Below are 14,507 nucleotides of genomic sequence, written 5' to 3' on the forward strand. Positions count from 1 at the left end.
TTTAAGATTCAAAAATCGAAATCAAAGTCTTCTGAAAATTAATATCTTGGAAAAATTCAGTAATAATTCTTCCTCGATGTAACTCTTCATAAATAATTCTCGAAGACGTATTTAAGCTTTAGAGCATACACTATTTTACTGTCTTCGTATATGCTACATACGGATGTGAACATCAGACTCGACAAAACAGAACTGAACTAAATACAACATGAACTAAACATTCTGTAACGTCATTACTCTGGAAAGTTACAAATTTTTATTTATTTGACTGTTGGAGTTTCGACGCAACAACCCGGTCACAGGATCTTCTGCTGCTCTTTGGCCGTTGACCCGCGACATCTAGTGGCCAGCAATTTTCTTTCTGGTTCCGGCAGTGAAGATGCTGTTTCCGCGAGTTGCGCTGCTCTCTCCAAACATGAAACATACAAAACAAAAATAAAAACTTTAATTATTTTACAAACATTACAAAATATTACGAATACATAAACAAAACACTAAATTAAAGTTATATTTAACTGCAAAGTGAGCTGGTCCTTGTGGATGGGTGACACTTTAATTTCGCGTCCCATTACGCAAACTGTACCAAGAACAATGCGTTTTGACGGTTCCTCAGTGTGCTGTTGCCTTAGAACGGCGTACTTTTACAATACACGTGTTACAATAATTCTTTAACCATCAGTAAGACGGTTCCCATCATTTTATTACATCAAATCGTACAATCAAAGGCGGGTTTTCGCGAGATCCGGTATTTGTTGGTGCTTAGTAACGGCATATATACACTGGGGGACTGGCGACTCGCGACTCTGCACTGAACACAGATGCCGTCACCTGACGTGGCTGGTGTTTTCCCACCTCACTGACCTACTTTCAGAAGCACAATCACGAGTACCTGAGATGCAAGATACGGCTCCGCACGTTCGGAAAGACTCGCCGATGTACTTTTTCCACGCTACGTCGCAGAAACTCGGCACGCTCGAAACTCAACGATCGACTGCACACTCTTGGTGGATGCTGTGGACAGCTCTACCCTGGACGACGGCGTATCCGACCAAGGTGTTGATCTGATGTAAAAAAGAAGCGAAATCCATCCGTCAAAGCGATTTGCTTCCACTGGTACACAGTCCTGTCCCGACAATCCTATGCCCACTGCGATCGTAGCTGACGAGGGCGTTTGGTCAAAATGGGAACGGAAACAGTCGACTGCCGAGGAAACCCATGTACAACAGAGTGTGTGTCGTGAACGGTAGGCTCCGAAACACTGGTGGTAGCACCGCCATTGTACTCGTACTCTTTCGTCTTACCTACCACAGAGCAGCGCCTACAGTGGTTTCCAGAGCGGACAAGTCCCCGGTTTACACACTCTGTGGTGAAGCGTGGAAATCCAACTCCTTGTCGTCTACTCGTGGTTTCACTGTCTTTCAGCCACTGTCAGCAAATGCTCTCAGCAACGGACAAGGTTCACCATTTACGAGATGCTCATTCCCAGATGGTGACCGTAAAACTGTCCCAGACTGTCATAAGTAAGCGCAGGCTACGGTGCTTTTCCCAGCAGCTTTTCTCAGCTGAGATCGCAACCGCGTTACTGTACGTTAAGTGTGTTGCATACCTATTGGTCTTTTCCTCATTTCGATCGCTTTTCTTTGCATATGTGACCTCTGTCTTACTAGATTCCCCTAGAAACGGGAAGCGGTGAACCATCTAGAAATTGAGCGAGGAGGATATATAAAGGGCCGCATAACCCACAGAATATTTTCTTCTACATAGTTATCGTGATACCTGTTACTTAAAAATTAGCAGTATTTAAAGAAAGATTATAAATGTTTAATTCTTGGTTTATTCGAAAATTGTTTCAACGCGAACGTTTTAGGTTAGGCTTTACCGTGACCGTTATTGACATTAAATGAATCAGCAAGTTTGCTGTTACCAGTCATTATTTATCTCCACGAAGCGTTTCACAGGTTTAAACCTCCATCATCAGGTGGGTCATTTGTTAGTATGACATCTATGTGTGTGTTATGTTACGATTTTTGGAGGAACTTGTAGCATTGTCTAGTGGGACAAACAAAGCACTGTTTCAGAACGTGGTTTTGGGTTTCTTTCGATAAAAAAGTAAACGTATATCTAGCGGTAAAAATAAAATAAGTAAAATAGAGTACCTCCAGTACTCACACAATCGTTTCACTTACGGCAGTGAAAGGAACCTGTGACCATTCTTTTACTTACTTTATTTTTACCGTTAGATATACGTTTCAAACTTCCTGACAGATTAAAACTGTGTGCCCAACCGAGATTCGAACTCGGGACCTTTGCCTTTCGCGGGGAAGTGCTCTACGATCTGAGCTACCGAAGCACGACTCAGGGCCGGTACTCACAGCTTTACTTCTGCCAGTACCTCGTCTCCTACCTTCCAAACTTTACAGAAGCTCTCCTGCGAACCTTGCAGAACTAGCACTTCTGAAAGAAAGGATATAGCGGTGACATGGCTTGGCCACAGCCTGGGGGATGTTTCCAAAATGAGAAAGGTAGGAGACGAGATACTGGGAGAAGTAAAGCTGTGAGTAGCGGGCGTGAGTCGTGCTTCGGTAGCTGAGATGGCAGAGCACTTCCCCGCGAAAGGCAAAGGTTCCGATTTCGAGTCTCGGTCGGGCACACAGTTTTAATCCGCCAGGAAGTTTCATATCAGCGCACATTCCGCTGCAGAGTGAAAATCTCATTCTGGAGATATACGTTTACTTCTTATCAAAGGAAGCCCAAAACCATATTACGAAATAGTGCTTTGTTTGTCCCACTAGACAGTGCCACAAGTTCCTCCGAAAAATCATAACACAACACACACACACACACATGTCAGACTAACAAATGCAGTTCCACCTGATGATGGAGGTTTAAACCTTTGAAACGCTTCGTGGAAATAAAGAAACAGTGACTAGTAACAGTAAAAATTATTGATTATTTTTAAAATGCAACAGAGGGATGTTTTAGTAAAAATGAAAAAAAAACAGATTTATCAAGAGCACTAGAAAACGCAGTTTCCTAAAAAAAAAAGCAGAAAAAAAGAACACGAAACAGAAACATATCAAACATCGCTTCAATACTTCGTCGAGCTTGTATGAAACATGTTTCTGTTATTTGCTAAACAGCTTTCGCACTCATCAGTAATAAAAGTAAACTCTTGCCTTTGATCATGATGAAGATCGTTCTACTGAGTACAAAATAACAATAATAATTCTATAGATGTTGTTCGGTGTTTCTGCATGTATACTGCTCTCTCATCAAAGGTTGTTGTTTTGCTTGCGTAAAAGCGCAGAGTTTACGGAAAGAGGTGCAAATAGGTAATATTTATTACGTATAAAATTGAATTTGTATTTTGTAAGGATATAAAATACATATGGACTAATACTGAATCATGTGCGGTTCTAACAACAATGAGCCAAACAACAAACAAAGGACTCATGCTGAACAATGTGCATCTCTAACAAAGAAAAAAAGAAAAGAAGGAAAAAAAGCTCCCAGTTCCTCTCTCAGACATTCGTTAGCGTTTCTTTCGCTACCACTGCTACCAACATTACCTGTACTCCTACCATTTACTGCTTCTTTTACGTACTGTACTAAAATTACTGAACCATAGTTTAGATAGAGCGCAGCTCTAGCCATCACGATCTCCTCACTTCAGTGTCGCTTAGCCAGTGGACCTCCACATTTTTGGCGCGCATTAGCACTTCATGAATTGCTCATTTGTTTCCGCTCCGCTTATGTAAGTTATTTTCCGTACCGCATCATATGCCCGTAACGCCAACACGCGCATTCAGTTTTTGTCTCATCACTCTGTACTCTAACATTTATTACGTAAGTAACCAATAGTTAAAAAATGTATGAAATAAAATTACCATAGGACGAGGTGACGCTTGTGAAACAAATGCATGGAGGACATTATTTGAAACTGGCCCTCATGGAAGTTTACCACAACTTGATGCAACCAGCCGGTTCCTTCGTGGTACGTTGGTACGTCAATTAGTTCAACCTAGCTTATCATAAATTCTTTCAGGAGTCATGCGTTTGCTCGCCGACTGGCTCAAAATAACAGATAAAGTTTTTTTTCCAGACTGACGTTCTTTGGAGACGTAGATCCGCTTAAGCTCGCAAGGGAATATGGTGAACATTTTGACAGGACGAAATAAGGTTACAAGTTTTCTTTGCGAATGAGCGCTGCACCACGGCAGGACTAAATCTGGGAACGATCCGATGGTCTCAGAACTAACAAAGACGCACGGCAGGGCAGTGAAGAACGCCCTTTCACAGATGAGAAAAATCTGCAACTTTCAGAAGTAATAAATTCTGTTTCTTTAATTTTGGAAAATCAGCAAGTAAATGCCTGGGTCTACAGCAGACATTGCTGAATGAAGCAATATTTTGAGATAGTGGTATTCGAGCCGACATACAGTTCCTTCGACATCGCAAACACAAATCAATCAAATTAGGTTTTGATACAACTGGCAATATTTTGGCAGTCGTTTGGTGGCTGGTATGCAATTTTTATCATAAAAAACTTAAAGAATATTAATTCGAATCGTCTAAGCACACAGATGTGGAAGCCGATTCTCCACTATTGTAACGACAGAAAAACGACGAGGAAACAAATGTACTCGAGGTATATCTTACCTTGTAGCGAAGATAACATGTGCGAATTGTTACAACAGCGTGTGACGTCATTTCACTATTTTTGACATGTTTCGAGCTTGAACGTGAATAGAAATGTACGACGTCGGTGGTGACTGTTTTGAAATATTCTCTTTAAAATGAATATATAAGTTCGTGCAAACTTTTCGCTACCTCGATTCGTATAAAGACCTCTATTCCTTGAATGAAGCGTAACTTAAGAGCTAGAATTTGAATGAAAAAGCTTCCGTAGCGGTCAAACCGGTTAGCACTTAACTGCATACATTAGGCCACTGTTATTTAAATAAAAATTTTAGGCTGCTACATTATAAGGCCGCTAAAAAAAGCACAATTTAATCGTGGGTGTTTCGCATGAACTTTGTGAAATGTAGGCGGTCCTGCGTCACTACTTTGGAATACGCTCGATATTACACTTATATCGGAAGTTTCTTTCAGTTCAGAATGAAATGCTGTGTTCTGTTTGCTAGAAACTCGTCAATCCCGTCACATAGCTGGTCTGATATTTCGTATGTTTGTATTTTTGTCATTATGTGGTACCGCGGGAAGTGCATCGAGTGCTATCCGGAAGTCAACGAACACAGCATCACCCAGGCGCCTCTATCTTCCCCTTTCTGGATGTCATGGACGAACAGGGTGAACTAGTTTTTTCACACTATCATTTTTCTCGGAACCCTTGTTGCTTCCCACAGAGGATAAATTTGTGGTCTCGAGAAATGTCATAATATACGAGCAAGTTTACACATGGAAGTACAGTCAAGAAGAAAACAAAACTGCCCCAAATAACTACGCGAACAGTACGGAAATCTGTTGATATGAAGTACATGTATAGACTAACGAATGGTTACAGTTTCAGAAAAATTGAATGATTTAAAAGAGATAGCTTCACAAATTAAGCAAGTGAATAACACGTTCGTCCACCTCTATCCCTCATGCAAGCAGTTTCTCGGCTTGGCGTTGATGGGTAGAGCTGCTGGATGTCCTCGTGAGCGATATCGAACCAAATTCTGCCTAACTGGCGCGAGCTGGTTAGAAGTCCCTGTCCATAACGTTGCAAACGTTATGAACTGCAGAGAGATCCGGCGACGTTGGTGGACGAGGTAGGTTTTGGCAAGCACAAGCACAAAAGTAGAAACTGTCGATTTGAACAGGGGCGAGGGGGTGGGCATTGTTGAAACGTAAGCCCAGCATGGCTTGCCATGAAGGGCAACAAAATGGGGCTTAGAATATGGTCGACGTGTCACCGTGCTAAACAAAGGGGCCGTTCTATGGAAAGAAATGGTACCACTGACTACCAATCCCGGTTGAATCCTGGTTGTTGGCAGTTTGGCGGGCGACAGCCATGTTAGTATCCCAGAGCGTCCCCATACAGGTCTTTGCTGGTCATCGGAACCCAGTTCGAAGCGAGACTCTTCACTGTCAACAATTCTCTTGCAGTCAGTGATATTCCAGGCCGTAGACGTATCTCGAGACGCTGCAGACAGTAGTGGGATACCAGCCAAACAGTTGTCTCCCATATGGCTCGACAAGCAAGAGTGGTGGATCCGACAGGGGTTGAATATAAAGCTGACTGTCGCCAACCATACGGCCCGACAACCAACAGTGTTGGTTGGTGTGGAGTGCCTCCAAGCCATTCTGGGTTTACATTTCAGCAAAATAACGACCGCCTGCATATGGCGGCCGGCCGTGGTGGCCGAGCGGTTCTAGGCGCTTCAGTCCGGAACCGCGCGACTGCTACGGTCGGAGGTTCGAATCCTGTCCCGCGCATGGATGTGTGTGATGTCCTTAGGTTAGTTAGGTTTAAGTAGTTCTAAGTTCTAGGGGACTGATGACCTCAGATGTTAAGTCCCAAAGTGCTCAGAACCATTTGAACCATTTTTTTTCCATATGGCGAGAGTTTCTACTGCTTGTCTTCGTGCTTCTTGCCAAACCCTGCCTTGTACAGCGAGGTAGCCGGATCTCTGCAGAGTTGAGAACGTTTGGAGGTTATGGGGAGGGCCTTCGAACCATCTCGGGATTTTGATTGTGCAATACGTGAATTGGACAGAATTTGGCACGATATCCCTCACGAGGACATCTAACAAAACCAATCAATGACAGGCCAAATAACTGCTCGCATACGAGCCAGAGGTGGACCATCGCGCTCTTGACTTGCTCAACTTGTGAAGCTCTTCCTCTTCAATGAATCATCCAATTGTTCTGAAATTGTAATCACTTGTTCGTATGTACCTGTTCATCACATCTACCGATACCGTCCCATTGACTTAATTCCTTCGTGGTGCATCAATATTTTTTGTTCTTTGAGCGTCCAAAAATGGTTCAAATGGCTCTGAACACTATGGGACTTAACATCTGAGGTCATCAGTCCCCTGGACTTAGAACTACTTAAACCTAACTAACCTAAGGACATCACACATATCCAAGCCCGAGGCAGGATTCGAAGCTGCGACCGTAGCAGCAGCGCGGTTCCGGACATAAGCGCCTAGAACCGCTCCGCCAGAACAGCCGGCTCTTTGAACGTAAAAAGATCCGGGAAACCTCAGTACGAGAAAAGTAATTTTACATTTGTGATCTGTTTGCGATCTCGTTAAACCGATTTGTAAACAAAACCGCAACTGCTAGTGCGATCGCTGATGATGCTTTTAAATACAGCGTAAAGGGTTTGGTGAAAATAAGTCTTCGTTCCCTCTCAAAAGGCAATGAAACTCTCATACTACTTGCAAAAATTTACAGTGGTGGTAGTGTGTGATGAGCACTTAAGCCGTGAGATCGTGTGGTGTGGGGATTTCCTGCCGTACGGCATCTGAGCCCCGTGTCGGGCAGTTGGCCGGCGCGCTGCGGTAATTGCGGGCGGTGAGTCAGGCGGGAGAGAGAGGGTAACCTGTTCTCCGTAGCCAGACGGCCGGCGCACTTCATTACGCAGCAGGCGGGGGGCGAGGCGATCCGCAGGTGCCGCGTCCTCGACTCGCTGGTCGTCAACCCGGCAGGGACGTGGCGGCGAGCCAAGCTGTACGCCGCACCACAGCGCAGCACACTGCACCACGCGCTCTGATAAAGACCTCCGCACCCGACCTGTCGTGGACGGGTTTTGTGACGTCACAGCGTGAAATTACCAGGAGCATTCTCCACTTCAATCTGCAGTGTGGGCAAAAAAAAAACTGACTCGAAAAATACTCTACTGATCAAAAGTATCCGGACATCGCTACATAATGCGGAATTGATCACTACATCTACATCTACATACTTCCTGCGCAATACACCATATGGTGCGTGGCGGAGGGTACCTCGTACCACAACTAGCATCTTCTCTCCCTGTTCCACTCCCAAACAGAACGAGGGAAAAATGACTGCCTGTATGCCTCTGTACGAGGCCTAAGCTCTCTTATCTTATGCTTGTGGTCTTTCCGCGAAATGTATGTTGGCGGCAGTAAAATTGTACTGCAGTCAACCTCAAATGCTGATTCTCTAAATTTCCTCAGTGGAGATTCACGTAAAGAACGCCTCCTTTCCTCTAGAGATTCCCACCCGAGTTCCTGAAGCATTTCCGTAACACTCGCGTGATGACCAAACCTACCAGTAACAAATCTAGCAGCCCGCCTCTGAATTGCTTCTATGTCCTCCCTCAATCCGACCTGATAGGGATCCCAAACGCTCGATCAGTACTCAAGAATAGGTCGTATTAGTGTTTTATAAGCGGTCTCCTTTACAGATGAATCACATCTTCCCCAAATTCTACCAATGAACCGAAGACGACCATCCGCCTTCCCCACAACTGCCATTACATGCTTGTCCCACTTCATATCGCTCTGCAATGTTACGCCCAAATATTTAATCGACATGACTGTGTCAAGCGCGACACTACTAATGGAGTATTCAAACATTACGGGATTCTTTTTCCTATACATCTGCATTAATTTACATTTATCTATATTTAGAGTTAGCTGCGATTCTTTACATCAATCACAAATCCTGTCCAAGTCATCTTGTATCCTCCTACAGTCACTCAACGACGACACCTTCCCGTACACCACAGCATCATCAGCAAACAGCCGCACGTTGCTATCCACCCTATCCAAAAGATCATTTATGTAGACAGAAAACAACACCGGACCTACCACACTTCCCTGGGGCACTCCAGATGATACCCTCACCTCCGATGAACACTCACCATCGAGGACAACGTACTGGGTTCTATTACTTAAGAAGTCTTCGAGCCACTCACATACTTGGGAACCAATCGCATATGCTCGTACCTTAGTTAGGAGTCTGCAGTGGGGCACCGAGTCAAACGCTTTCCGGAAGTCAAGGAATATGGCATCCGTCTGATACCCTTCATCCATGGTTCGCAAGATACCATGTGAAAAAAGAGCGAGTTGCGTTTCGCAGGAGCGATGGTTTCTAAAGCCGTGCTGATGAATGGACAGCAACTTCTCTGTCTCAAGGAAATTCATTATATTCGAACTGAGAATATGTTCGAGAATCCTGCAACAAACCGATGTGAAGGATATACGTCTGTAATTTTGAGGATCCGTCCTTTTACCCTTCTTATATACAGGCGTCACTAGATGCAACGAGAGGCGGGCCCGCCATTGTCAAAGGAGTCAGGCTGTATTGTGGTATTAGCAGAGAAACAGTAGCAGCAGAATGCGTCAGGAGACCTCAGAGACTTCGAACGCGCGCTGGACACTGGGTGTCACCTGGGTAACAAATCCATCAGGCACACGTCAGTCCTTCTGAGGCTGGCCAGGTCGCCTGTTGGTGACGTTGAAACGCGAAGGACAAACCGCAGCTAAACCAACAGCAGTCAAACGTCAGGTGTTGACGGACAGGAACAGTCGAGCTTTATGGGGTAATGGTTGTGAGAAACCACATGAAACCAGCAGAGGGAATCACTCGTGAGTTCCAAACTGCGACCAACAGTCCAGCTACTACAACGACTTTGCGTAGAGTGAGAAAGAGAATGGGGGACAAAGATCCAGCAGTTCCTCACAAGCCACACATTTATTTAATCAGTGTTAAGTTCCAAGATGCTACTCCAGGTGGGCGTAAAAATAAATGTGCGCAACGGAAAATAATAAACGCTAAAATGAATATTTGGCCCTGTCTGACTACCCCCTGAAGCATATCTTAGGATCTCTTAATGGACTTTAACATAAAATTACAACTCTGCCCCTTATTATGACTGCGTGATCTAGTTTCAATAACGCGAAATGACTGACATCATCTACGTACCAAACACTAGACGACACTACTTTCAAAGATGATCTAAGGTGGTGTGGAACCTCAGTAAAAAGAAACTAACATTATCACAGCTGTTTAGCTTTTATAGCCCTAGCAAGCCGAAGCAATTTGCGATATCACCGTATGTACTGTGTCCGGTGCGCCGAAGTGATGGTTCTCGTACTGGTTTGCGTCGATGGAAGAACGCCAGCCACAAATAAACTCTTTCAAACAGTAGGAGGGCAGAAGGCCGTCCTCTGACTAATATACTCTTATACTGTCTTCTCCTCTTTGTGTACTACAGACGAGAAACGCGAACTCGCAGCCACAAGGAAGGAGTTCAGTATATATAGTATATAGTATAGAGATATAGTACAGGCAGAGGAAGTGCTCTCAATTACTGAACGCTGCGTACTCAACGACGACTTCCAACTCGGAGGTGAAATCCACAATCGTATAAGTTCGCAACAGTACAGTGCCTAACTGTTCTAACTATAAACTCTACTGAGAGCAAAGACATCAAGTCCGTCTCTACAAACAAAGCTGATCCCAAGCGACCGTCCCACACGGGCGCTCACATTGTAAGACCTCGTCCCTTCACTGCTGGCCTCCCAGCAAGGCTCGGCACCCCACCCTTGTAATTCCGAAAACGAATCATATTCCCGAAATCACGGAATATTCTCTCTTTCTACAGATTCTTCCGAACGCCGACCAACCATATTTTAGTCTTTTATCGTCCAGCGCGGAAAGTTTGCGAGGAAAAACCTTTACTCGTACAATGTTACACTTCTGAGTAAAAATCCTTGGAAATAACCCAGCCTGCGTGGTTTCCGAGGTGCGCTTCTTCGTTCCTCTCACCTGCGTCCAAAATTTGCAGTTCGTAAGTATTATCCGGTTATCCTTCCGGCCCTACTGCAATAGAGGCCGTCCGTCACCCTGTTGTGCTCCTGAGCTCAAGTGCCACGACGTCCGTCTAGTTACTTCCTGTGTTTAAGCAAGGCCAACACCTGTGCGGGCTTTCCACCCAGAGATTGACTTCTGCCTGTTGTTTCATTTCCGCTGTCGCTCCAACCACTTTTTTTTTTTTTTTTTTTTTTTTTTTTTTTTTTTTTTGTCATCAGTCTACTGACTGGTTTGATGCGGCCCGCCACGAATTCCTTTCCTGTGCTAACCTCTTCATCTCACAGTAGCACTTGCAACCTACGTCCTCAATTATTTGCTTGACGTATTCCAATCTCTGTCTTCCTCTACAGTTTTTGCCCTCTACAGCTCCCTCTAGTACCATGGAAGTCATTCCCTCATGTCTTAGCAGATGTCCTATCATTCTGTCCCTTCTCCTTATCAGTGTTTCCCACATATTGCTTTCCTCTCCGATCCTGCGTAGAACCTCCTCATTCCTTACCTTATCAGTCCACCTAATTTTCAACATTCCTCTATAGCACCACATCTCAAATGCGTCGATTCTCTTCTGTTCCGGTTTTCCCACAGTCCATGTTTCACTACCATACAATGTTGTACTCCAGACGTACATCCTCAGAAATTTCTTCCTCAAATTAAGGCCGGTATTTGATATTAGTAGACTTCTCTTGGCCAGAAATGCCTTTTTTGCCATAGCGAGTCTGCTTTTGATGTCCTCCTTGCTCCGTCCGTCATTGTTTATTTTACTGCCTAGGTAGCAGAATTCCTTAACTTCATTGACTTCGTGACCATCAATCCTGATGTTAAGTTTCTCGCTGTTCTCATTTCTACTACTTCTCATTACCTTCGTCTTTCTCCGATTTACTCTCAAACCATAATGTGTACTCATTAGACCGTTCATTCCGTTCAGCAGATCATTTAATTCTTCTTCACTTTCACTCAGGCTAGCAATGTCATCAGCGAATCGTATCATTGATATCCTTCCACCTTTCCTCGATGTACAGATTGAAGAGTAGGGGCGAAAGTCTACAGCCTTGTCTTATACCCTTCTTAATATGAGCACTTCGTTCTTGATCGTCCACTCTTATTATTCCCTCTTGGTTGTTGTACATATTGTATATGACCCGTCTCTCCCTATAGCTTACCCCTACTTTTTTCAGTATCTCGAACAGCTTGCACCATTTTATATTGTCGAACGCTTTTTCCAGGTCGACAAACCCTATGAACGTGTCTTGATTTTTCTTTAGCCTTGCTTCCATTATTAGCCGTAACGTCAGAATTGCCTCTCTCGTGCCTTTACTTTTCCTGAAGCCAAACTGATCGTCACCTAGAACATTCTCAATTTTCTTTTCCATTCTTCTGTATATTATTCTTGTAAGCAGCTTCGATGCACGAGCTGTTAAGCTGATTGTGCGATAATTCTCGCACTTGTCAGTTCTTGCCGTCTTCGGAATTGTGTGGATGATGCTTTTCCGAAAGTCAGATGGTATGTCGCCAGACTCATATATTCTACACACCAACGTGAATAGTCGTTTTGTTGCCTCTTCCTATCTATCCCTTTTGCCTTATTTGACCGTACGTCCTCCAAAGCTCTTTTGAATTCCGATTCTAATTCTGGATCCCCTACCTCTTCGAAATCGACTCCTGTTTCTTCTTCTATCACATCAGACAAATCTTCACCCTCATAGAGGCTTTCAATGTATTCTTTCCACCTATCTGCTCTCTCCTCTGCATTCAACAGTGGAATTCCCGTTGCACTCTTAATGTTACCACCGTTGCTTTTAATGTTACCAAAGGTTGTTTTGACTTTCCTGTATGCTGAGTCTGTCCTTCCGACAATCATATCTTTTTCGAGGTCTTCACATTTTTCCTGCAGCCATTTCGTCTTAGCTTCCCTGCGATTCTTATTTATTTCATTCCTCAGCGACTTGTATTTCTGTATTCCTGATTTTCCCGGAACATGTTTGTACTTCCTCCTTTCATCAATCAACTGAAGTATTTCTTCAGTTACCCATGGCTTCTTCGCAGCTACCTTCTTTGTACCTATGTTTTCCTTCCCAACTTCTGTAATGGCCCGTTTTAGAGATGTCCGTTCCTCTTCAACTGTACTGCCTACTGCACTATTCCTTGTTGCTGTATCTATAGCGTTAGAGAACTTCAGACGTATTTCGTCATTCCTTAGAACTTCCGTATCCCACTTCTTTGTGTATTGATTCTTTCTGACTAATGTCTTGAACTTCAGCCTACTCTTCATCACTACTATATTGTGATCTGAGTCTGTATCTGCTCCTGGGTATGCCTTACAATCCAGTATCTGATTTCGGAATCTCTGTCTGGCCATGATGTAATCTAATTGAAATCTTCCCGTATCTCCCGGCATTTTCCAAGTATACCTCCTCCTCTTGTGATTCTTGAACAGGGTATTCGCTATTACTAGCTGAAACTTGTTACAGCACTCAGTTAGTCTTTATCCTCTTTCATTCCTTGTCCCAAGCCCATATTCTCCTTTAACCTTTTCTTCTACTCCTTCCCCTACAACTGCATTCCAGTCGCCCATGACTATTAGATTTTCGTCCCCTTTTACATACTGCATTACCCTTTCAATATCCTCGTACACTTTCTCTATCTGTTCATCTTAAGCTTGCGACGTCGGCATGTATACCCGAACTATCCTTGTCGGTGTTGATCTGCTGTCGATTCTGATTAGAACAACCCGGTCACTCAACTGTTCACAGTAACACACCCTCTGCCCTATCTTCCTATTCATAACGAATCCTACACCTGTTATACCATTTTCTGCTGCTGTTGATATTACCCGATACTTATTCGACCAGAAATCCTTGTCTTCCTTCCACTTCACTTCACTGACCCTTACTATATCTAGATTGAGCCTTTGCATTTCCCTTTTCAGATTTTCTAGTTTCCCTACCACGTTCAAGCTTCTGACATTCCACGCCCCGACTCGTAGAACGTTATCCTTTCGTTGATTATTCAATCTTTTTCTCATGGTAACCTCCCCCTTGGCAGTCCCCTCCCGGAGATCCGAACGGGGGACAATTCCGGTATCTTTTGCCAATGGAGAGGTCATCATGACACTTCTTCAACTACAGGCCAAATGTCCTGTGGATACACGTTACGTGTCTTTAATGCAGTGGTTTCCATTGCCTTCTGCATCCTCATGTCGTTGATCATTGCTGATTCTTCCGCCTTTAGGGGCAATTTCCCACCCCTAGGACAAGCGAGTGCCCTGAACGTCTGTCCGCTCCTCCGCCCTCTTTGACAAGGTCGTTGGCAGAATGAGGCTGACTTCTTATGCCGGAAGTCTTCGGCCGCCAATGCTGATTATTTATCAAAATTTAGGCAGTGGCGGGGATCGAAGCCGGGACCGAAGACGTTTTGATTATGAATGAAAGACGCTACCCCTAGACCACGGGTACGAAGCAACCAGTATCAGCATGATAATAAAGACACTCCATCACCTTTCAAGCAAAAAGCGTTAACAATTATTTACAAGGCGTGCGTGACAATGTCAGTCTCCTTTATATATTCATATATACGATGTGCAACCTATCACATGATACCTAATTGTCTTTGTAGAGCATGGCAAAGTATTTGGATGTGTGCTTCTAAGGTGCGAAATTATAGACACCTTACAAAGTGACGCTTGAGGTGGTGTAAAGAGCGACACCAGCGGA

At 44.1% G+C, this 14,507-nt stretch overlaps 1 long non-coding RNA gene across 1 annotated transcript in view; it reads right to left on the reverse strand.

Moving 5' to 3' along the window:
• Positions 1-214: 214 nt before the first annotated feature.
• The window catches only part of LOC126284220 (uncharacterized), a 59,478-nt gene continuing 45,185 nt past the window's right edge, over positions 215-14,507 (reverse strand). The window contains exon 2 of the long non-coding RNA XR_007551449.1: positions 215-407. This is a non-coding gene — a long non-coding RNA (uncharacterized LOC126284220). The remainder of the gene's footprint in view (positions 408-14,507) is intronic.

This window comes from Schistocerca gregaria, chromosome 8, assembly GCF_023897955.1.
Source record: "Schistocerca gregaria isolate iqSchGreg1 chromosome 8, iqSchGreg1.2, whole genome shotgun sequence".
NCBI lineage: Eukaryota > Metazoa > Arthropoda > Insecta > Orthoptera > Acrididae > Schistocerca > Schistocerca gregaria.